The sequence below is a fragment of the Hibiscus syriacus genome, unplaced genomic scaffold (assembly GCF_006381635.1).
Source record: "Hibiscus syriacus cultivar Baekdansim isolate YM2019G1 unplaced genomic scaffold, ASM638163v2 tig00014444_pilon, whole genome shotgun sequence".
NCBI classification, from domain to species: Eukaryota; Viridiplantae; Streptophyta; class Magnoliopsida; order Malvales; family Malvaceae; genus Hibiscus; species Hibiscus syriacus.
In genome coordinates this window covers 684,642-708,149 of record NW_024062326.1, presented here as the reverse complement: position 1 = coordinate 708,149, position 23,508 = coordinate 684,642, and positions in this window count along the sequence as shown.

The following is a 23,508-nucleotide window of genomic DNA, read 5'->3' as shown; positions in this document are numbered from 1 at the left end:
AACTGGTTTTTAAACCCAAGATGGCTTGTAGAAGATACTAGTTGGTAAGGAATAATTTAAAGTTTAGAGATTATCTGGGAAAGCGATTAACTCTAGAATCTCTAAATTACAATTATATCTGTTAAGAGTTTTAATGTTGAAATTATATGGTTAAGAAATTATGAGATTACCCTTGAGAGGGAAAAATAGCATGAATTAACCCTGAATGGAAAAGTACTCAAGAAGCCATGCCTAAATCGATGAATTATTGGTTTCATCGTTAATTTCACACGTTTATATAGAAAATTTATGGTAATCCGTAAATCTCTGAGTTATGAGTAAACATCTGAGGAATAAATTATCGAGGATGCTCTTTTGACAGAATTATTCGAAATGACTGCAGTAAATGGAAAATTTGAATTAAATAATAAGACCGAATGAAAGAAAAGGATTTAAATACCCTAGATCTGTAAAATGACCAAAATACCCCTGTAATGGAAATGACTCAAGAATATCACCAAGCTCAAATATGAATGGATATCCTCAAGCTTTGAAATGAATGTAAAAATAGTAAGTACCAGAATGACCAAAATACCCTTATAGCATAGACTAAGTAAATGTCTTTGATTAAATATTGGATTAATTAAGGAATCCAAATAAACACGGGTGTTGCACTACATTTAAAAGTTATGGAACACAACTTAAGTGAGCCGATCAACCCTAATGATATGTCAGTACCTGAACGACATATATATCAGTTGAATGCGCATTCGTCTTCTCAAGTTTGGTTCGATGATAATTTTGGAAGTAATCAGCTCAGCTCAACTCTAGATCGCATTCGGTACTAAGAAGTGGATAATCGTTAAACAAATCAACCACGAAGACCAAATTGAACTGAACGAAAGTACAATATGTATCTGAAATTCAGAAACGTCTGAATTACTCTGGAAAAACTCTGAAGTAACCGGAATAGACTTGACTATTAAGTGAAATAAGTAAGCTCAATGACTGATGATTAAATAAGTGATTGGATGGGTCTGAGAATGCTAATGAACTTATATGATATATTGTCCTTATGGGTCATGGACTACAAATCAAACACGTCAGCATTTCATGGTATCGTTGAAACGTGGAAATGAAATAAAGACCATTAGAAGATTTATTCATCGATAATTCTGAAAATGATCAATGAACAAGAATTTTTGTATTAAAGAGTAAATACCCTGAAAGGGCAATGAATTGATCAGTCGACAAGCATCAGTTCTGAGAGTTATTCGATAATCTGATAAATCGACATAGATTGAATCTTCGTTTCATCCTTATCAGTTCAAATCACATTCTGAATAACTGATGATTCTGTCAGTTAATGAACTCTTTCAATAGTGATTCTAAAATTCGACATTTTATCGGTATACTGAAGAATCGTGTTTCCCTGCCCGATAAAATTATCCAGTATCTCTAAATAATATCTATAAACACTAGTATATTCCCTAATCACATGAATATATGCTATTAATTTTTTACATAAAGCAGCATTTTTGGACAAACAGAGTGATATCCAAATATATAGTGAAGTTTTTGGGGAAATGTCATTAACAATGTGTACTTTAGTGGCATTTTTGTAAAAACTCCGCGATAGCCATATATATAGTGGCATTTTTCTAGAAACCGCTAAATCTCGTATTGTTCTGGCGTTCTATTAAAAACGCCACTATAAACGCATATGTTAGTGGCATTTTAGAATGAACCCTACTATATAATGACAAGAGGTGGCGTTTTTGGCAAAACACCGCGATAAAATTGTACAATAGTGGTGTTTTTTGTACACAGGCCATAATAGACGCGTAAATAGTGACATTTGTTATAAAAATGCTGCAAAATCACGTACATTAGTGGCTTTTTTCTATAAATATCGCGAAAGGATAAATATATCCCCCCTTTCTCCTGCTCGATCCCTAATTATTTTGAATATTTTATTCCCTAACTTCCTTCTTCTTCCCTAAAACATTCTTCTCTGATACAACATCTTCTCCGCCATACACCATCCTTCTAGGTGTCAATCTTCTCGACATTGTATTCTGTCTAGTTGAACTTCATGAGTTAATAGTTTCTCATGAGCAATCCCACCAGATCTGGGTAATCTAGTTGAACTTCAACAATTGTAAGTTGTAACTTTATCTCTATTTCCTTCTTAGGAATGATGCTTATTAAGAACATGCTTCATATGAATAGCAAATGTGAATGTTCTCATATGAGGGTTTATTTTGTTTTATATTAAAATTTTATTTATCTTGTATATTTTTAGATTTTTTGTTTATAATTTTCGTTTTACATGTGAATGTGATTTGAATGATTCACTACATTCTCAGTTGAGAGTTTGTTCTCTCTTCTTCTTTTTGCCTTTTTTTATGCCAGTGTTTGTGGGTTGAGATAATATTGTTAACGCTTTAAGGTTTTATTACATTTTTTAAGTGAAGATAGAAAACAAGTATTTTCTGTTTATGTTTATAGGATTAGTTCATTAAGGTCTCAAAGATTTTTCCATTCTTGGAATGAGAATAGAAAATGGACATATTTTTCTTTTGTTGTGTATACATGATTATGTCTTGTTTTTAAGGGTCTAAAAGTGTATATTTTTCATTTTCAAATGGTTGATTACATTCTTGACATTAAAGTTGAAAATGCAAGCTGGAGTTCCATGTATTTGTTTTTATCTGGGATAAAACTTGGGTATTAGTAGGTGGATTTCTTTTGTTTCTATGAAAATTTTAATAATGCCTCCTTAAAGGATAATGATTATTGCATTGGAAGTAGGGTACATGTTAATTACGGAGTGAAAAATATTCGTAGAATTTTCATCCTTATATTGCGATATGAGCTTTCAGAACAAAAGGCCTAGGATAATCTTCATGAATTTCAATATAATTGGTAGTTGAAGTGTTTTGTTTGAGAAATGGTATTTTCTCTTGGAGCTAATTTAGGAATATCGAAATTTCATGAATGATCTGTGAGGCGGAACGGTTAGCATATCAACCTGACCTTGGGTGTGACTTTGGACAGATATAACATATGACAAAAAGAGATAGTGAGACCTTCTAGGAAATTTCGTGCGTTGCATATTGGCTATTGGTTTGATATTTTGGTTTTGATGTTGATAGCTATGTTTCTTAGTAGTCAAGCAGTTATACTATTCTTTAAACTATATTTTTGGTTTCTGAAAGAGGAAAAGGAAAGGGAAAAAGATAGAGAAAGAAAAACCAGGGAAAATAAATAACGGTCTTAAAGAGAAAATTTCCCAAACGTATTCTTTTTTTGCGGTAGATCAAGTTGCTTAGTTTATATAACTATTATTTACAGTTGAAGTTATATTGACTTTAATGTTGGAACTAATTTACCTTGGGGGTAGGGCATCCTTCAATATTGATGAGACGTGCTATTCAAGATGTCATTGAATTGATCCCCTCTCTGTTTAATGTTTGTTTTTCTCCTCTTTGATGGTAATGTAACTGGATTTTTATACATACCTTTTTGGAAGAATGTTTGGTATTCAATCTTTCATTTTCTTTTCCCTCTTTTCTTGCTATTTTCTTCCTTGAAACTAAAAACAATCCAATGGCAACACAGCTGCAACTGACAGTAGCTTCCTTTGCTTCTTGTTTCTTCTCCTTGTTCTTATTCTTCTTGTCATCCTCTTTCTTTGTACCTTAAACAATATTTGTTTAGCTTCTACTCAAATGTCTAAATCCATATTGTTCTTATCCCTGTTATCTTTTTGGATCAATATCTTATATACCCTTTATTACTATTACACTCAGGTACATAAAACATCCATCTTTTGTCTCTGAATCTGTAGATTTCATTTTCTTCTTCCCCATTTACTGTTCATTGGGGTTCTTTTTTCGTTTCATATGCAATATGCTTGACATTATTTAAGTATAATGAAGCAGGAAACTAATTATTGTTGGGATGAGTATTAATTTTGCTTCTATTTTTATCTCTTTTGCATAATTTGATTTAGAAAAGGAGAAAAGTTTGGTTGATGAACAAAGACTCAGAATAGCTAAAAATCAAGAAAACAACCAGAAAAATAGATTGAAGCTTGCTGAGAGTAAAAGAGGTATTGTTTCTCTCATACGTGTACGACATGTGTGTATATCAATCATAAACAGTCAGTGTAGTTTTCTTTACAAGGATGTAGGGTAGTCTCATTATGCTATGCTTTGTAATATCAAATACCAGACGAGTTTACTATTGACATTCTATTTTCTAGGTATATATAGTCAAAACTATACATGAGTGCCAGAACCTCAAGTGTTTAATCTTGTTTTTTTTTCTTTTATTGAATAAATCCCTATCAAAGGAAAAACTGCTAATATTTCCCATAGTTTTGGTTCACCTTCCAAAAATACGAAATGGATAAGCGTTGGATGGATTTGTCAAGGGTAAGCGACGAATATCGAAATGGAGTCGAAACTTTTCTAAATTTAGCTTTTGTGAATGAAAGCGAAGAGAATATGATTTTTTGTCCTTATAAGAAGTATGCTAACATTAATTGGAACATTCGTGAAGTTGTCTACGAGCATCTAGTTGTTTTTGGCTTTGTTTGGGGCTATAGAAAATGGACATTTCATGAGAGTTTACATCTCATAGATCTTCTTCCATGAGTTATTCGACTTATCCTTCTAATTCTCACTATCGATCTATTAGAGAAGATGACATATAAGGTATGTTACGAGATGCATTTAACATGCATAGTCATCATCAATATGTTAGAGAAAATGATTATGACAATGATGTTAATGATTTCACTGAGATGAGAAGAAGTGGATGTGCTGAAGATCTAAATGGAGAAGCGACAAAGTTTTACAAGTTGCTTAATGAAATGAATGAACAACTTTATGAGGGATCAAATATTCAAAGTTGTCTTTTTGCATTTGTCTTTTCTACTTAAAATGCTTGGGATGGTGGACTAGTAACTCTTTTACGCAATTATTAGAGTTTCTAAGAGAAATGTTTCATTTTGCAAAAATCCCTTAATCATACAAAGATATGAAGAAAATGATAAAAGATTTGGGTCTTGATTATGAGAAAATTCATAGTTGTCTGAATGATTGTATGATGTATTAGGGTGATCGAAAAAATCAGGATTCTTGTCATGCATGCATAAAATCTCAATAAATGACTGGGGATGCAGAAAATATGAGTAAGAATGAAGTTGAAGTACGATCAAGAAAGAAACCGATAAAGATTCTGCGATATTTTCCTCTAATACCTAGGCTTCAAAGACTTTTTATGTCCTCAAATATTGTTGAGTCTATGAGGTGGCATCATGATAGAAGAACTGATGATGGATTATTACGGCATCCTGCGGATTGTTTAGCTTATAAGTCATTTGACAACAAGTTTCCAAATTTTGCAAGAGATCCTCGAAATGTCAGACTAGGTCTTACATCCAATGAGTTTAATCCTTTCAAAATCATGAGTACTTCGTATAATATTTGGTATGTTATACTTGTTCTATATAATTTTTCTCTATGGATTTCCATAAAACATTCATTTTTTATCTTATCCATGATAATCCCTGGTGAGAATGGTCCCATAAATGATATTGATATTTATATGTATCCTTCTATTAAAGAGTTGAAACAGTTATGGGTAGGGGTTGAAACATATGATGTGTTGAAGAATGTGAACTTTAATTTATGCGTAATTTTATTATGGACAATTAATGATTTCCCTACTTATGCAAATTTTTCTGATTGGAGTACCAAAGTTCATTATGCTTGTCCTTGTTGTGCTGCACAAACATGTTCGAAGTGATTGTATAATGGAAAGAAGTTCTCTTATTTGGGACATCGTCGGTGGTTAGCTGAAAATCATAGATTTAGAAGTCAAAAGAATATGTTTGATGATATTGAAGAGTTCTAAAAAGATCTTGAGCAAACAATTGGGTCTGATATCTTCTCCATGTTGAAACATAACAAGTTTACTTATGGAAAGATTAACCAACCACCGAATACACGATCAAAGAAAAAGGCAAAGTAGATGTATGATTGTGATGTTGACCAACAGAGTGGTGATGAGTCTAATGAAGAAGATGATCCTAATTAGGTAGATTTGTGGACAAAGATGAGTATTTTCTTTGAGTTTCCTTATTGGAAGGATGATATTTTGAGACATAATCTTGATGTCATGCACATTGAGAAGAATGTTTGTGAGAATATTATCGGGACCATTTTCAATGTAAACAGAAAATCTAAAGATAATCTAAAGAGTCAACTTGACTTAGTCGACATCGAAATTCGGTATGATCTTCATCCGCAGTTACATCCTAATGGAAAATATTTCTTATTGCCTTCTATTTTTGCAGATGTCGAAGAAAGAAAAAGAAGTTCTTTGCACGGTGTTGAATGATATAAAGGTAAGAGATGGGTATGCATCAAATATATCTCTATATTTCAGTGTTAAAGATCGAAAACTTTATTCTTTAAAATCACATGATTGTCACATATTGATGCAAGATTTACTGGCAGTAGTATTACATGGTTGTATGTCGAGTAAGGTGAAGTCTTGTATCATTGAACTTTCTAATATAATGAAAGCTATGTGTGGGAAAGTTCTGATGGTTGAAGAAGTTGAGAAACTACAAGATCGAGCTGCCTTGACTTTATAAAACTTGGAGAAGATATTTCCACCTTCATTCTTCACAATTCTGGTGCACCTGCTAATTCATCTTCCTCACGAAACAAAAGTTGTTGGACAAGTTTTCTATCGATGGATGTATCCTATAGAGATGTTCTAATTAACTTATATGTATTAAATGACTAGGGATTATACCTTTTCATCACAACTATTTACATATTATTTTGTTTTGTGTCTAGGTTCTTATGCAAGTTGAAGTCTTACTGTCGTAATAAGTATTTTATGGAAGGATCAATTGCTGAAGGGTATTTAGTAGAGGAATGTATGACTTTTTGCTCTAGATATTTGGAAGATGTTGAAACAAGATTGAATAAACCAAATAGAAATGATGTGTTCAGTACTACTGACTTAGTTGAGACTTATTTGTTTGGAAGTTATGGTGAACTACTCGACAAAGTTGAACTTGCATACTTAGATGATAAGTCTTGGATACAAGCACATCGATATGTTCTTTTCCATCCCGATTCAATAGATCCCTTTCGCACGTAAGTTTTACGGACTAACACCTAATGTATTTACTTAATCTTTTATATTTCTCTTTCTTTAACGACATAATATACTTTATAGTGAGTTTAAAGAAGTCTTGAGGTCTCGTGCATGCTCCCGATGATTACATCAGCGAGAGATACATAAGTTATTCACAGAAACTTTTCATGAATGATTAGGGCAGACGGTAAGCAACTAAATCATTGCACATAGTTGTAAATAATAGATAACTCTTGTTTTGATATATCAATATAAATGATAATTAATTCACCTTTCACGTGTAATAGGTTTAAAGTGGGAGACAAGTTAGTGAAGATGTTAAATGACTTTCTCAAGGTCCAAATAGAATTGTTAAAAGATATAATTCCTTCTTCATTAATGGGTTTATGTTCCAGACGAAATCTTGTAAAAGATTAAGGACACAAAATTGTGGAATAGTTGTTACTTCTTCAACTACAAGTTATGCTAGTGTCAGGGACAATCATCCTGTTGAGGAAGATATAGAATATGATGGAATTCTTACGGACATTATTGAGTTGGATTATTATGGAAAATGAAAGGTTGTGTTGTTTCGGCGTAATTGAGTTGATGTAAACACTACTTGAGGTATAAAAAGAGATAAATTTGGTTTTACAATGGTGAATTTCTCTCGATTAATTCACACTGGTCAACAATTGATGGATCAACCATATGTATTTTCTTCTTAAGTTAAACAAGTTTTTTACTATCATGATCCAATGGATGAGGGTTAGTAGGTTGTGCTCCATAATACCCCCAAAAGACTTGATAGACATCAGGGATGGAAATAGAGATGAAATTGAAACAAATATCAGAAGCTTTACCTTTTGTAGCACAAAATTTAGATGAAACTATCACTAATACTACATAATTTCAATGGGTTCAGGAGGACGTAGATGAAGATATTTATGAGAATTGATATGACATAACAATGTAGTAAGATTTTATATCTTAATTTATTAATTTTTAATATTATAACTTATAACATGTTGTCCTTCAATAAATTCATTAATAGTAATATTTTCACTGAAATTGTTGTTTGTTTATTACAGATATCATACCTAGGAGAAAATTAAGTGATTTTTGGATTATTCGAGCTTCTCAAGAGGAGGAAGAAACAATAATGAGGAATCGAATGGTGTTGGGTTTTCAGAAGTTTCGATTACTGTTGAAGAAGCTGTAGAAATTGAAGGTAATGTTTGACACTTTCTTTAATTGCTGGTTCATTTTGAAAACTTACATTGAATTATTTCTTATATAGTTTAAAATGGTTGAACACACAAGACTAGAGAACATACAAAGTTGAAGGAATTATACCAACTTCCTCCTGGGAACCGTGTGAAAGTTTCAAGAAATGATATCGGTCAACCTATTGGCCTAGAAGTACGTCTTCTATCCGGTTACTTAGGCATGGTTGTACATAATGCTAATATTTTACCGGTTAATTATGAGTCATGGCGTGAAATGCCAAATAGTAACAAAAATCAGGCTTTGGATTTTGTTAAGGTAATAATGTCATTATAATAGATAATTCATAACATTTCAATAGTAATTTATATTTACTTTGAAAACTTATGTTATTTGTAGGAGAAATTTTCTTTATAGGTCTCAGATGATTATTTGAAGCAAGCGTTAGGGAAGAAATGGAGAGAACACAAGAGTTTCTTAAAAAAGAAATACTTCAAGAATGATCTCAGCCTCGAAGAGAAGCTACAAACTATCCCACCTAAAATGCTCAAGTATCAATGGGAAGATGCAGTCAGATTTTGGAGTTCAAAGAAAGGACATGTATGATGTATTTTTCAAAAATAATATAATGTCAATATAATATTGACTTTATAAGTACAAATTTAAAATTGTAGGACCGAGAGCATGTCGGTGTAGTTAGCAGACAACAACAAAAGTGTAATATCATCAATATCGGGTTAGTGACTAAATTGTAGAACTTTAGAATTTAGTGATTAAAGTAGAATAATTGAATAGTTTAAGAACTTATATGGGAAATATTGTGTAGGATTGAATTACAAAAAAGGATGAATAGAAGGACAAATGGTCATTTAGTAAAGGAAATAATTAAATTTTGTTATGGTTATATTAAACCCACGTGGATAGAAAGGAGGCAAAAATCAAAGTTTTCAGAGTTCTCTCATTATTCTTCTTCCTTTATACGTGATGGACATTGGAAATGTGAGTTTTCTTGTTAGCTTATTATTAGTTAAAGTTAAACATGAGTTTTGATCATTAGATGATACTTAAGCTTAAGGAAAGCTTAAGTCATCTTAAAATCAAAAGATAAGGAAGTTATGAAAGATTAAAGATAAGAGAGGAATAAGTGAAATCTTGGAAAATGGTTAGTAAATAAAGTTTGAAATAGGAATTGACTTGTCATCAACCTAATTAAGAAATAGGAAGTGTTAGAATTGAAAGTAGAATATATTGAAAATTTGGTATGATTCTTGATTTCTATATAAATGATAGAATTTTGAAGATAAAGATGTGATAAATGAGTACAAATGGGTTTAAGTATGTGTATGTGAGTTAAGAGTATGAAAGGGAATGAAACATGAAGAATTTAAGCTGATATAGATGAATTTTCGAGCTTAAAAAGTTATTTCTGGGCTATGGGTATCTGTATTGCTTCATCAAGTACCGATACTTTAAGAGTAAAATACGGAAGACATTCATGAGGTATCGATACCTTAAGAACAATATCGATACCAAGGGTACCGATACCATAATGACGGTATCGATACCATATTTGAAACTAGAATTACAGAATACAATATGGGTATCAATACCTAGGCATGGTACCGATACTATAGTTAGGGAAGTATTGATACCCTATAAGGGGTATCGATACTACTTCAAATAGAAAATGAAATTTCGCCTTTCCTTTAGTTTAAGAAATGAAAAAATATCAGAGTGTGCTATTTGGAATACTGATATGTATAAACATATGATTATGTAGATATTGAATGTTAACCCATTCCGGAACAATCGAAAAATTAGAGCGGTCAAGAGAGAGATACAGTTCTAGGAATTTATTCGAATCAAGTGAGGCTAAGGTGAGTGCATATCATAGTTAGTATATATATTATTTTATGGGAATAAGACTTGTGATAAGTCCAATTCCTATATTTGATTTCATGATTTCATATTCATGTACATGCACATGTTATAATCATAATGAGTACGTACATAACCCATACATGCTTCTATATGATATAATATATGATGTATGCAATCATAAGAGAACCAATACAAGTTATGCATTATAAAACAAGTGATCACATTTGTACATGTGATTTTTTCATACGAGAAGTGATTTGAAAATGTAACATGTATTCGTATTTAAGCCCATGTTATATGATATGAGAGCTGTAGGTATAATTGGCATGTCAAGAGTCGAGGGTTATAAGTGGTCCTTCTGAACATAATGGTCATTCGGGACAAATTTTTAGTGCCTCTGGTGGGAATTTATTTGAGTTGTGGCGACATCATTTGTGCACAACCTAAGTGTACTCACGTACCCCCTGTTCTCAATAATATACATCAGTATTTAAAGATAAATTGAATCAAAACTTTCATAAGAAGTCAGGTTCCACTTGTGCATGTCATGATCATATATGTTATAGTTTATTAGTTACATGCAAATTGTAATGTCATGATGGAATGATAGTAGTGCATGTGTCATGAATTCATTGTTACATGTGTTATTATGCCTCACTAAGTCTATGAATTAGTGTGTAAGTGGTTTACATGTAGGTTCCAAGAATCAAGAAGACCAGAGTTAAAGTCTAGGAAAGCAGCATATCCTTTGAAGCGATCAGATCAGAAGTTCTTTAAACAGTATGTTATTTTGTTGTAAGAATTATGTTAGTATGTAACTACAGTTTAAATTACAAATGCTCTGATCGATTTTTGTAATCATTTTGATAGTATTTATGTAAATTATTGTACTATTCTGTTAATAAAAGTTTTAAATTTTATGAGATTTTATCAAAGTAAACGTTTTGAAAAGTCAATGTGATACTTCATATTCATATCCGGGTCAGATATGGGTTGGGGATGTTACATTTAATGGTTTTAGAGCTATGGTTTAGCCGGTTCTAGGCCTAAACTGAAGTTTAGAATAATTTTAAATGTATACATACCAACAAAATAGTGACAACTTCTAATCTGATAGAATAATAAGTATGTTGTGTTGTTAATAAAATGATATGAATATGTCTTATTAGATGTCTGAATATGATAGTTCTCGAAGTGAAGTGGGAGATGATAGGCCTACTGAGAGTAGTAATTCACCTGCTCTGCCCAGGCAAGGTGAATAACATGCACATTCTTGAGTGCCTACGGGTGATCAAGATATTTTCTTCTGGACGTTGGACGTTGTTTTAATGTGTTTCCAACCTCCTACCTCTTCAACTCAGAGAATGAATGTTGCGAAGGGGTTGAAGGGTTTAGAAGCTCAATAATTTAGGGGTGAAGCCGAAGAAGGTCCTATTGCTACGGACCTTTGGCTCAATGATATGAAAATTATGCTTGAGGGACTTCATTGTTCTGATTCGGAGAAGCTGGATAGAGTGGTCTCCTTACTCTGAGGGCAAGCAAGAATTTGGTGGACCAATGTTACATTGAGGATGACTAATGATCAGATAACTTGGTCCTTGTTTTTAGAGAAATTCAAGCATAAGTATATAGGAGATCAGTTCATTCGACAAATGAAGCAAGAGTTTATGAATCTGAAGCAATGGAATCGCACAGTGTATGGATATGATTGTGAGTTCAACAAGTTGAGCCACTTTACTGTCGAACTTATTCCTATAGAGAAGGATGCTTGTGAGTGGGTTTTGGAAGGATTGGGTCCTCGATTAAAAGAAATATTGATTGTGTTGAACCTGTCCTCGTTTCAAGAGGTGGTAAACCGTGCCAAAACTTTGGAAAAAGCTTAGAATGAAAGGTTCAGAGATCCAAGAGCTTAGACATTTAAAAGAATGGGTACTTCTTCGAGTTTTGCACCAGCGAAACAAGACAGAGATGCTGGTTCTCGACCCTAGGCTAGATCGGAGTTAGTGGCATCATCTGCAAGAGGATCAAATCTGATGAGAGTTAAGTCTGTGGGATCTGGAACTAGGAGATCTAACCAGGGTCAAGTCAGATAGTGCTCACATTATGGAAAGAATCATCCGGGGATGTGTAGAATGATTTCTGGAGCTTGTTTTAAATGTAGGGACACCAAACATTTTATTCGGGATTGTCCAATGATACCTGGTGAGCCTGCAAATCCGGAGAGATCTGCTTCTATGACTTAGAGAAGAAGAGGTAGAGGTAGAGGAAGAAGTCATCCAGAGTCCTCTACTCAACAGGAAATACGCTCAACTGCTCGAGTGTATAATCTCAAGACTAATGAGGATCGAGATGACCCAGAGATTATAGCAGGTATTTTTTAATTGTATGACAAGAGTGTTTTAGTACTAATTGAATCGGGTTCTACATATTCTTACATTAGTAGTACATTGGTGAGAGAACTGAAAATTCAGTTAGAATATATTAGCAATGATGTGATAGTGACTAATCTGTTAGGACACAATGCTTGGGTAAATAAAGTGTGTCAAGGGTGTCCCATACGGATTCAGGGAATTGAATTCCCTGCTAATATGATGGAATTACTTTTTGATGAATTCGAGGTGATACTGGGAATGGATTGGTTATATCATTACCATGCTAATGTTGATTGTAGACTGAAAAGGGTAACGTTGAGAAGTTCAGAAGGTGTGAAAGTTATTGTATTTAGTGAAGAATGAAATCTATTAGAGAATATAATATCAGTGATGTCTGCAAAGAAGTTACTACTATAGGGATGCCAATGGTTCATTGCAAATATGTTGGATGTTAGAACCAAATAGAAAAGGGATTGAAGAAATTCCTATAGTTAAAGAGTTCCCAAATGTATTTCCTGTAGAGTTGTCGGGTTTACCTCCAGACAGAGAGGTCGAATTTCAGATTTAGATAATACCTGGAACAACGCCCATTTCAATGCCACCATACAGAATGGCCCCAAAAGAGTTGCAAGAATTAAAGATTCAATTACAGGAACTATTGGACAACGGGTTTATTAGACCAAGTGTATCACCTTAGGGAGGTCCAATTTTGTTTGTCAAGAAGAAAAATGGTTCAGTGCGTCTCTGCATTGATTATAGGCAGCTCAATAAAGTGACCATCAAGAATAAGTATCTCCTCCCTAGAATTGATGATTTGTTTGATAAGTTAAAGGGAGCTTCAGTGTTTTCCAAGATTGATTTGTGGTCAGGATATCATCAATTAAAGATTTAAAAGAAATATATTCCAAAGATGACATTTAGAATGAGGTATGGTCACTATGAGTTTATTGTGATGACGTTTGGAGTTACGAATGCACCGACTGCTTTCATGGATCTGATGAACATAATATTTCAACCATATTTGGATCAGTTCATAGTGGTATTTATTGATGACATTTTGGTGTATTCGAAGTCAGAAGAAGAGCATAGTACGCATTTGAAGATAGTTTTACAGATTTTACGAGATAAGAGGTTATATGCTAAACTATCAGAATGTGAATATTGGTTGAGCGAAATGACCTTCCTTTGACATGTAATTTCTGCAGAAGGAATTCGAGTGGATCCTCATAAGATTAAAGCTATTCTGGAGTGGGAAGTTCCAAATAATGTGTCTGAAGTTTGAAGTTTTCTAGGTTAGCTGGTTATTATCGAAGATTCGTTAAAAACTTTTCGATGATAGCTTTACCCTTAACTAGGCTGATGAGAAAAGATGTAAAATTTGCTTGGACTCCAGAATGCCAAGAGAATTTTGAAATGTTAAAGAAGATTTTGAAAGAAGCTCAAATATTAGTTCAACCCGAGTCTGATAATAATTTCGTAGTTTATAGTGATGAGTCCCATAATGGTTTGGGATGTATGTTGATGCAAGAATGCAAGATGGTGGCTTATGCTTCGAGACAATTAAAATCGCATGAAAAGAATTATCCAACGCATGATCTGAAGATGGTTGCAGTAGTGTTAGGTTTTAAGATTTGGCGTCACTACTTGTATGGTGAACGTTGTTACTTATATACCAATCATAAAAGTTTGAAGTATTCAATGACTTAGAAAGAGTTGAATTTAAGACAGAGGAGATGGGTGGAATTCCTAAAGGATTATGATGTGGTGATTGATTCCCATCCATGAAAAGCTAATGTAGTAGCGGATTCCTTAAGTCGAAAGACGTTTGCAGCCTTACGAGCTTTAGATGCCATATTATCATTAAATGGAGATGGTGTAATATGTGCGGAATTGACTCTCAAGCCATCATGGTTAAATCGAATTAAGGATTTGCAAGAAAAAGATGAAAAGTGTCTGAAGAAGTTGCAACAAGTAAAGAAAGAGGAGATAAAAGATTATGAGATCAAGTTTGATGGGAATATGTATTACCGAGGGAGATTAGTGATTCTGGATGATGATGAGTTAAAGAAGGAATTGTTAATAAAAGCTCATTGTAATCCATTGACTATGCACCCCAGTGGAAACAAAATGTATATGGACCTCAAGAGCCAATATTGGTGGCATGGAATGAAGAAAAATATTACGAAAATCGTATCCAAGTGTTTGACTTTCTCACAAGTTAAAGTGGAGCATCAAGTTCCATTAGGATTATTGCAACCAATGTCTATTCCTCAGTGGAAATGGGAAAATGTTACGATGGATTTTGTGACAGGGTTGCCTTTAACTCCGAACAAAAGAGATTCAATCTGGATGATTGTAGATAAATTGACTAAGTCAACCCATTTCATTCCAGTACGAGCTAATTTTTCTATGGAAAAATATGTTGAATTGTATATCATAGAGATTATACGATTACATGGTATACCTATTTCCATTATTTATGATTGAGAGCGTTAGGAACTCGATTGAACTTTAGCATATCATTTCATCCTCAAACCGATGGACAGTCAGAGCGAACTACCCAAATTTTAGAGGATATGTTGAGAGCATGCGTAATAAAATTTAAGGAATTGTGGGAAAAATGCTTGCCGAGTTTGCTTACAAGAATAGTTACCAGTCAAGCATCAAAATGACTCCCTATGAAGCTCTATATGGAAGGAGATGTCGTATGCCCTTGAACCGGTATGAGCTTAAGGATAGAGAAGTTCTTGGCCCAGAGTTGATTCAGGAAGTGGAAGGAAAAGTTCAAGTGATTCAGAACAATCTGAAAGCAGCAGTTGATAGACAAAAGTCATATGCGAATCTGAAAAGGAAAGACATTGAGTTTTAAATTGGAGATAAAGTATTTTTTAAAGTATCTCCTTGGAAGAAGGTTTTGAGATTTGGACGAAAAGGAAAGTTAAGTCCTTGGTTTATTGGACCCTATGAGATCATTAAGAGAGTGGGACCAATGGCATACCAACTAGCTTTTCCACCTGAAATGGAAAAGATTCATGATGTCTTTCACATTTCAATGCTTCGGAGATATAGATCTGATCCCTCCCATATCTTGTCACCCGAAGAGATAGAAGTGCAACCTGATCTGACTTATGAGGAAGAATTGGTCCAAATATTAGCTCATGAGGTGAAAAAATTAAAGAACAAAACTATTCCATTAGTCAAAGTCTTGTGGAGGAATTACAAGGTAGATGAAGCAACATGGGAGTGTAAAGAGGACGTGAAGAATCAGTACCCCCATCTCTTTGCACAATGAAAATTCGAGGATGAATTTTCTTAAGGGGGACATTTGTAACATCCTTAATACCGTGTTAGTGACTAAATTGTTAAACTTTAGAATTTAGTGATTAAAATAGAATAATTAATTACTTCAAGGACTAATATGGGAAATGTTGTGTAGGACTAAATTACAAAGAAGGAGGAATAGAAGGACAAAATGGTCATTTAGTAAAGGAAATAATTAAATTTTGTTATGGTTATATTAAACCCACATGGATGGAAAGGAGGCAAAAATCAAAGTTTCCAGAGTTCTCTCCTTCTTCTTATTCCTCCATACGTGAAGGACATTGGAAATGTGAGTTTTCTTGTTAGATGATTATTAGTTAAAGTTAAGCATGGGTTTTGATCATTATATGATACTTAAGCTTAAGGAAAGCTTAAGTCATCTTAAAATCAAAATATAAGGAAGTTAGGAAGGATTAAAGATAAGAAGGGAATAAGTGAAATCTTGGAAAAGGGTTAGTAAATAAAGTTTGAAACTAGAATTGACTTGTTATCAACCTAATAAAGAAATAGGAAGTATTAGAATTGAAAGTAGAACATATTGAAAATTTGGTATGATATTTGATTTCTATATAGAGGATAGGATTTTGAGTATAAAGATGTGATAAATGACTTGTTATTAACCTGTTCTGAAACAATCGAAGAATTAGAGCGGTCAAGAGAGAGATACAGTTTTAGGAATTTATTCAAATCAAGTGAGGCTAAGGTGAGTGCATATCATAATTAATATAGATATTGTTTTATGGGAATAAGAATTGTGATAAGTCTAATTCCTATATTTGATTTCATATTCATGTACATGCACATGTTAGAATCATAATGAGTACGTACATAACCCATACATACTTCTATATGATATAATATATGATGTATGCAATCATAAGAGAACCAATCCAAGTTATGCATTATAAAACAAGTGATCATATATGTAAATGTGATTTGTTCATATGAGAAGTGATTTGAAAATGTAAGTATTCGTATTTAAGCCCATGTTATATGATATGAGAGCTGAAGGTATAATTGGCATGCCAAGAGTCGAGGGTTATAAGTGGTCTTTCGGGACATAGTGGTCCTTCGGGACAAATTTTAAGTTCCCCTAGTGGGAATTTATTCGAGCTGTGGTGACAGTATTTGTGCACAACCTCAGTGTTCTCACGTACCTCATGTTCTCAATAATGTATATGGGTATTTAAAGATAAATTGAATCGAAACTTTCATAAGAAGTCAGGTTTCACTTGTATAGCTAATGATGAGGTATTATTTATCCACATAGTAATTTACAGTTGGTAGCACATAGTAACAAAAATTATTTATATTATTAAATAATTTTTTGCAAGACTTAATTTTTATTCTATATTGTAGGAAAACATGTCTAGTTGTAAAGTTGGACGAATAAAGCCCTTCGACATGACACATACAAAAAAGATGTCACTCCTATGACTGATGAAATTGCAGAAATTATGGTACATTTATTGGACACAAGATTTGAATTATGTTATATTTATATCCATAGTATGACATTCTTATTTAAAATGATTATTGAATTGATTATTAGGAAAAATTGAGGGATAAAATGAGGAGTATGAAGCTACGGCTTTAAGTCATGGTACTGTTAATGCAGATGACATCGAAAATCAAGTTATTAATGAATTTTTGGTTCCTGAAAGATATAGTAGGGTTTGCTGTCAAGAATCATTCATTACTTCAACCAAATATTTTGGATCCAGCTCATCTCAATACATGTCATCACAAAGTCAGTCTTCCCAATTAGAAGTTAGTCGTTTAAAACAACAGTTGGCTGAAATGAAACAAAAAGTTGCTCAAATGAAAGTCAAAACTGAAGCAAGGGAAGCAGAGAGAGAAACAACATATCATAAAAAATGTGAAGACTTTGAAAATCGACTTCAAGCTATGATGCAGATGATACGAAAAAATCAACTCCAGAGTCCACCATCTTATGTGTTATTTTAGATATATGATTTGTTTATTCTAGTTAATAATGTTGAACTACATTATATTTTACGTTAATGTAAACTTTGATTTATTATTATGGATTTCGAGTTGGTTGTTGTGGATTTCAAGTTTGTTGTTATGGATGTCAAGTTTATTGGATAATGCTACAGGTTAAAATTTTAAATTTGGGTAACAAAAGAGCAGAAAACATCATATGAAAAATCAGTTTTAATTAGTGGTGTTTGTATAAAAACGCCACTAAATACATACTCAATATCGACGTTTTAGAAAAAAATTGCCACTAAAGTTCTAGATCTTTTGCAGCGTTTATACAGAAAACACCATTATAGCAATAGACAATAGCGGCATTTTACATTCACAAACGCCGCTATATGTTATTACCTTTACCGACGTTTTTGGGAATAAACGCCACTATATGTCTAAACATTTGGCGGCATTTTTTATAAACGCCACAAAAGAAAAGATATATAGCAGCGTTTCTCAACAACAACGCTAACTATCATAACCTTTAGCAGCGTTAGTAGAAAAAACACCACTAAATATCATAACATTTACCGGCTTTTGTCGACCACAAACGCCCCTTTTGAGGCGTTGGTTTTAGCAGCACTTTTTGCTACATTTTTTGTTTCGCCACACGGGTTTTTAGCGGCGCTTAAAAACTTTGCTATATTACTGAAAAACGTCACTAAAACCTATTTTATTGTAGTGTCTCCTTGAGTGTACTTTACTTTCATTTCCATGGCACTCATGTCACTTCTTAATCATCAATTAATGAATTTACAACTTTTACCTCACAACAAACTTTCAAACTCAAATTTAAATAACATAAGACCTTATATAAATATTAATAACACAATAAAGGATATATGTCAACATTTATGAGTTTAGAAAAGGACAAAATTGTTTTGAAAGTGACTTATAACATCATAAATACTATCTCGATCGATCCATAAATACGAAATTCCTACAAATATATATAATTCACACAGTAAGCATAAAGCTTAGTGAGGTAGTTAATCAATACGTAGATTGAGAATGACATAACATTAAAATGTAATGTGCATAAACTTGTTATTATAATGACCAAATACTTATAATTACACACAGTTTATTTGCAAAATTTAGAATACCAAATGTTGGAAATATGGACTGCAAAATCACATCGTTAGCACTGACAAGAAAGATAAACAGTAATTTAAAAGAAGCATATTTGTAAACCGTGTTGTGGTAAAACCACTGCCTGTAGGCGGACCATCCTCTGAGGTTACCACGATCGCTCCAAATTTCGTACACCCGAAACTGGAGTGGACTGCTGGTGGTATTGCACTTCTGATCGGAAAGCAGTCAGAGAGAACAATTGTAGAAAACACTACCATGAGCCGTGCCGTGCCGATCCAAGCCGGACGGCGGCGACTGCGGTGTCGGTGCGCGAGAGTTCCTCTTGTTCTCTTTCACTCAACAAGGAAGTGGAGAATCCAAACATTAAATACCCATTCCCAATAGTGTTTCCAATATTATGTGGGATTGAGCATTACCAACACCAAGTAACAATAAACAAAACATATATGAACTTTACTTTGTATAACATCTTTAAATTAGTTCTTCATTTACTTGACCCATTAAAGTAAGTAGTTATGGATACATGAATCTCCTATTATTCGTTAAATAACTAAGAATGATCATCCTCTTCTTCGTCAAAGACTCACAATTTTTTTTCCTATTCATCAATAAGGATTGTAATCCGTAGATCGTAAATAAATTTTGATATGCGCTCAATAGACTCTATGACATGTCAATTGTACTCAAAACTAAACTTAACGTCTAAAGTCATAATTATCTCAAACTTATCTTGGCTTACTAAGTAACATAGGTAGGCTTATTATAGCTTCTTATCATATCATAACATAGCTTATTTCATGCTTATATATCACAACTTAACTTATGTCTTATATACATGTCATAATTTAAGTTACATATATATATCATAATTTAAGTTACAAAGATGATTACTTGAATTTTAACATATCATATAACATATATAAGTGAATATCAACCCAATTACTAAACTTAAGTTAATGTTGAAATTTGTCTTCCAATGCTCTATTGAGTTCAATTACAAACATAAATGCGACATGATGTTATCGTACAAATGTATCAAAAATATCATTTCATCATCAAACATGCAATTACACTCACCAAAACTTTCGAATAACTATATCGATTTTGAAAGCTTGATTTTCCCTTTTGGTTAGGTGATGTCAAACATAGAATTCAACAAAGGAATTCATCAATCAAACATTGAAATCGCATAATCTCATCTTTTCTAATTAATATGGAAACTCTAATTTTTCAAATTGTTAGACTTTGATGTTTCAAAGCTCTAAAAATCATGAGAAAAATCGTCATGAAGCTTAAAATTACCTATATTTTAAAAGTAAAACAGTAATTATATAAACCCAAAAAGTTAGGGATTATGGAGCAAAAACACATATGTTCTAAATTTAATAAAGTTAATACAAAAAAAGCTAGGAGCAAGATGAGGATGACGACATGCTTTGGGACTTTCAGGTAAATGTGGTTGTGATGGGATATAGGTTTTAGTTAATTAGTATGATAGGAGTAGTGGTGTGCCATGTGGGTTTTATGGTTAGAGTGGGTGACCGAAAGATGAGGATGTTGCGCACTAGTGGGTCTATTCTTATGCCCAATTTTTCTATCATTTTCTTAATTTTTCCATGAGAAATAAAAAATGTCAAATTGTTTCAAATCGCCCTGACTTTAAGTGTTATTCTAAAATTAATTCTAATTTCATGTTAAAAAAAAGATAATTTATATGGAAGTTGTCGTCATCCGTCAATGGCTTCACCCAATTGTAATAAATGTCGTGATTTTGAAAATAAATTTAATTCACATTCCTATTTCTTCTTCACCATTTTTCTGAATAAGCAGTTTTTCAAGTGTCTAATTTTCATGACTGCATTTTAGAGACAGGTTTCCTTACATAGAACAAATACTAAATAATTAGCCTTTGAAAAGTAAGTAGAGTTAACAATTACAACATTATATGTTAATTAATCTTGACCAAATCGGCACGAGTAATTATTGGACGGGTGTCAATTTAAAACTATTTTGGGCACTTTAAAATATGGAAAACGCGTGAAAAGATTCTAAATTCATGGCAGAATTGTATTGCTTTCTGTTTATTTTGAACTTAAAATATAATTATAGTGATGGATTTAGAATCTTTTTAACACGTTTTTAGATCCACCACTCAAACTAATTAATCCATTTTTCCAATTATCAATTTAAAATCACTACTTGGAATTTTGAACTTACAATAATAACAGTGAAGTGTTTAATTTTAACCCTCATTCTTTTAAAACATTACGGTTTGGTTACGCATATAAGAGTAAAAATGTTTTTATTGATAATTTTATCATCCAATTTACATTAAATAATTAATTTAGTTCCTTCACAGAAAATACATTTTATTTAATTTTTGAGCTCGTGGATTATATTAATTTAATCTTTTAGTTCATGTTGATATTTATTATATTAGCGTGATTATTAATAATATTGACGTGATAATTTTTTTTAATATGATAATTTATAATGTTAATGTCACAGTTCATTATATTAACGTTAATCTATATATAAAATAACTACTCAATAGAAAGTTAACATTACTTTTTTAGAAAGTTCCATGATAGTATTGTTTTTTAAAAAAATTGAGAATTTAATTTTTTTTTTCCTTTTTGATTTTGTGTTCTCCACAAAGTTAAAGGAGAAGGAAGAAAAACGAGAAACAGTCCGGTGAAAGAAAAAGGAGGTCATCGGTGGGTGGTGGCAGATTTCGCAACGGTGAAAGAAAGTGAGAGTTTAATTTATTTTTACTATAACATTTTAACAAAAAAAATAAGGTATTAAAATATTAAAAAAATACAATTAAAATTTTTTAATTAAAAAATAAAAATTAATAAATTATAAATTAATAAAAATAAAAATTTAAAAGTTTTAAAAGATTGTACACTTCAATTGAAAAAGTCTTTGACTATCTCGTATCGACGTGAGCCTTCTGCTATTCCTTGAACATAGCTTTAGTTGAATCAACTTAGATTACAATCAATAACTTTCGAGATTTCGTCCTATAATCTAAAAATATTAGAATAAAATTTGTATCAAAGTAATATTCATAAATCTATACCATAAGATGACATCAATTTGAATTTTTCTATAATAAAACTCAGATTCTTATTACTATATTCATATAAGATAATAAAAAAATCATAATCGACTAAGCCATATATAAAGTTAAATCGATACTGTTTAGTTATATCAATTGCTTCTAAAAAAAAATCTAGAGGTCCAAAATAATATTAATGAATACCAACTAAATATGGAAAAAAGCTGTATCATTTTTATATCCATTAAGAATAAGTTTGTAAAAAAAATGACAGACTCGAACTATCAAGAATCGGACAAAGATTTGCACAATGAAGATATTTGAAGTTTTTAATAATTTAGTATCTTGAAATTTTAATTTATATATATATATATATATATATATATATATATATATATATATATATTTGTTTTTATATAATTTTAATCGTCACGTTGGGTGGGTATACACTAAGAAAATAATTATCATAATTGAATTTAATTTGATCTTTGGACAAATTTATTATTTAATTTTTGTAATTTATTCTAAAACAAATAATTTTGTCAAAACATAGAAGTAAATATAGCCCCACTTTCTAGATTGTCAGATCCGTTGCCCGTTTTCGGGGTTTATTTTAGGATTTATCCACAAGAGCGTTTGCCACTAACCCCTTACCCATTCTTTGGACAATACGTGTGCTAAATAACTGACACGTTTCCTAATAATTCATACGTGGAAGGGTCCTATTGGGTTTATCGGTTGCTGAATAATTTGGCCATATTGATTTCTAGTTGCTTTCCCTCTTTTCAATTCAAAACAAAGGTTGACAAAACAATAAGTAATTGTAAATTGTATTTATAGTAGGGTAATTTTGTCCATTTAAGATTATATTTAGGGATGTAAATGAGACGAGACAGATCACGAGCTACTCGAGATCGACTCGATCAAGGCTCGATAAATACTCAGATCGAATGGACTCGACTCGAGTTCTTAACGAGTCGAACTGAGCTACTCGATATTCGACTCGAAAAGCTCGTGAGCAGCTCGAAAAAATGTTATATTATAATTTTAGATTTTTTAAAATTACATTATAAAATTTTTATTGAAAATACATTATTGATAATTATAAAAATTTTAAAATATATTAAAAATTCTATAATACAACTACCCTCAAATTTTAATTTTTTTAATTAATCAGCTCAAGTCCAATTGTTACATTGTATATTACTGAAAGAAAAATAAAGCTCATTTAATTAAACACATGTTAGATTACACCCTAAACCCTAAACCTAAACTCTAAACCATAAACCATAAACCATAAACTATAAACCATAAACCTTAAACTATAAACACTAAACCCTAAACTATAAACCCTAAGCCATAAGCCCTAAACTCTTAATCTGATTATGTGATAGGGGTTAAGTTATG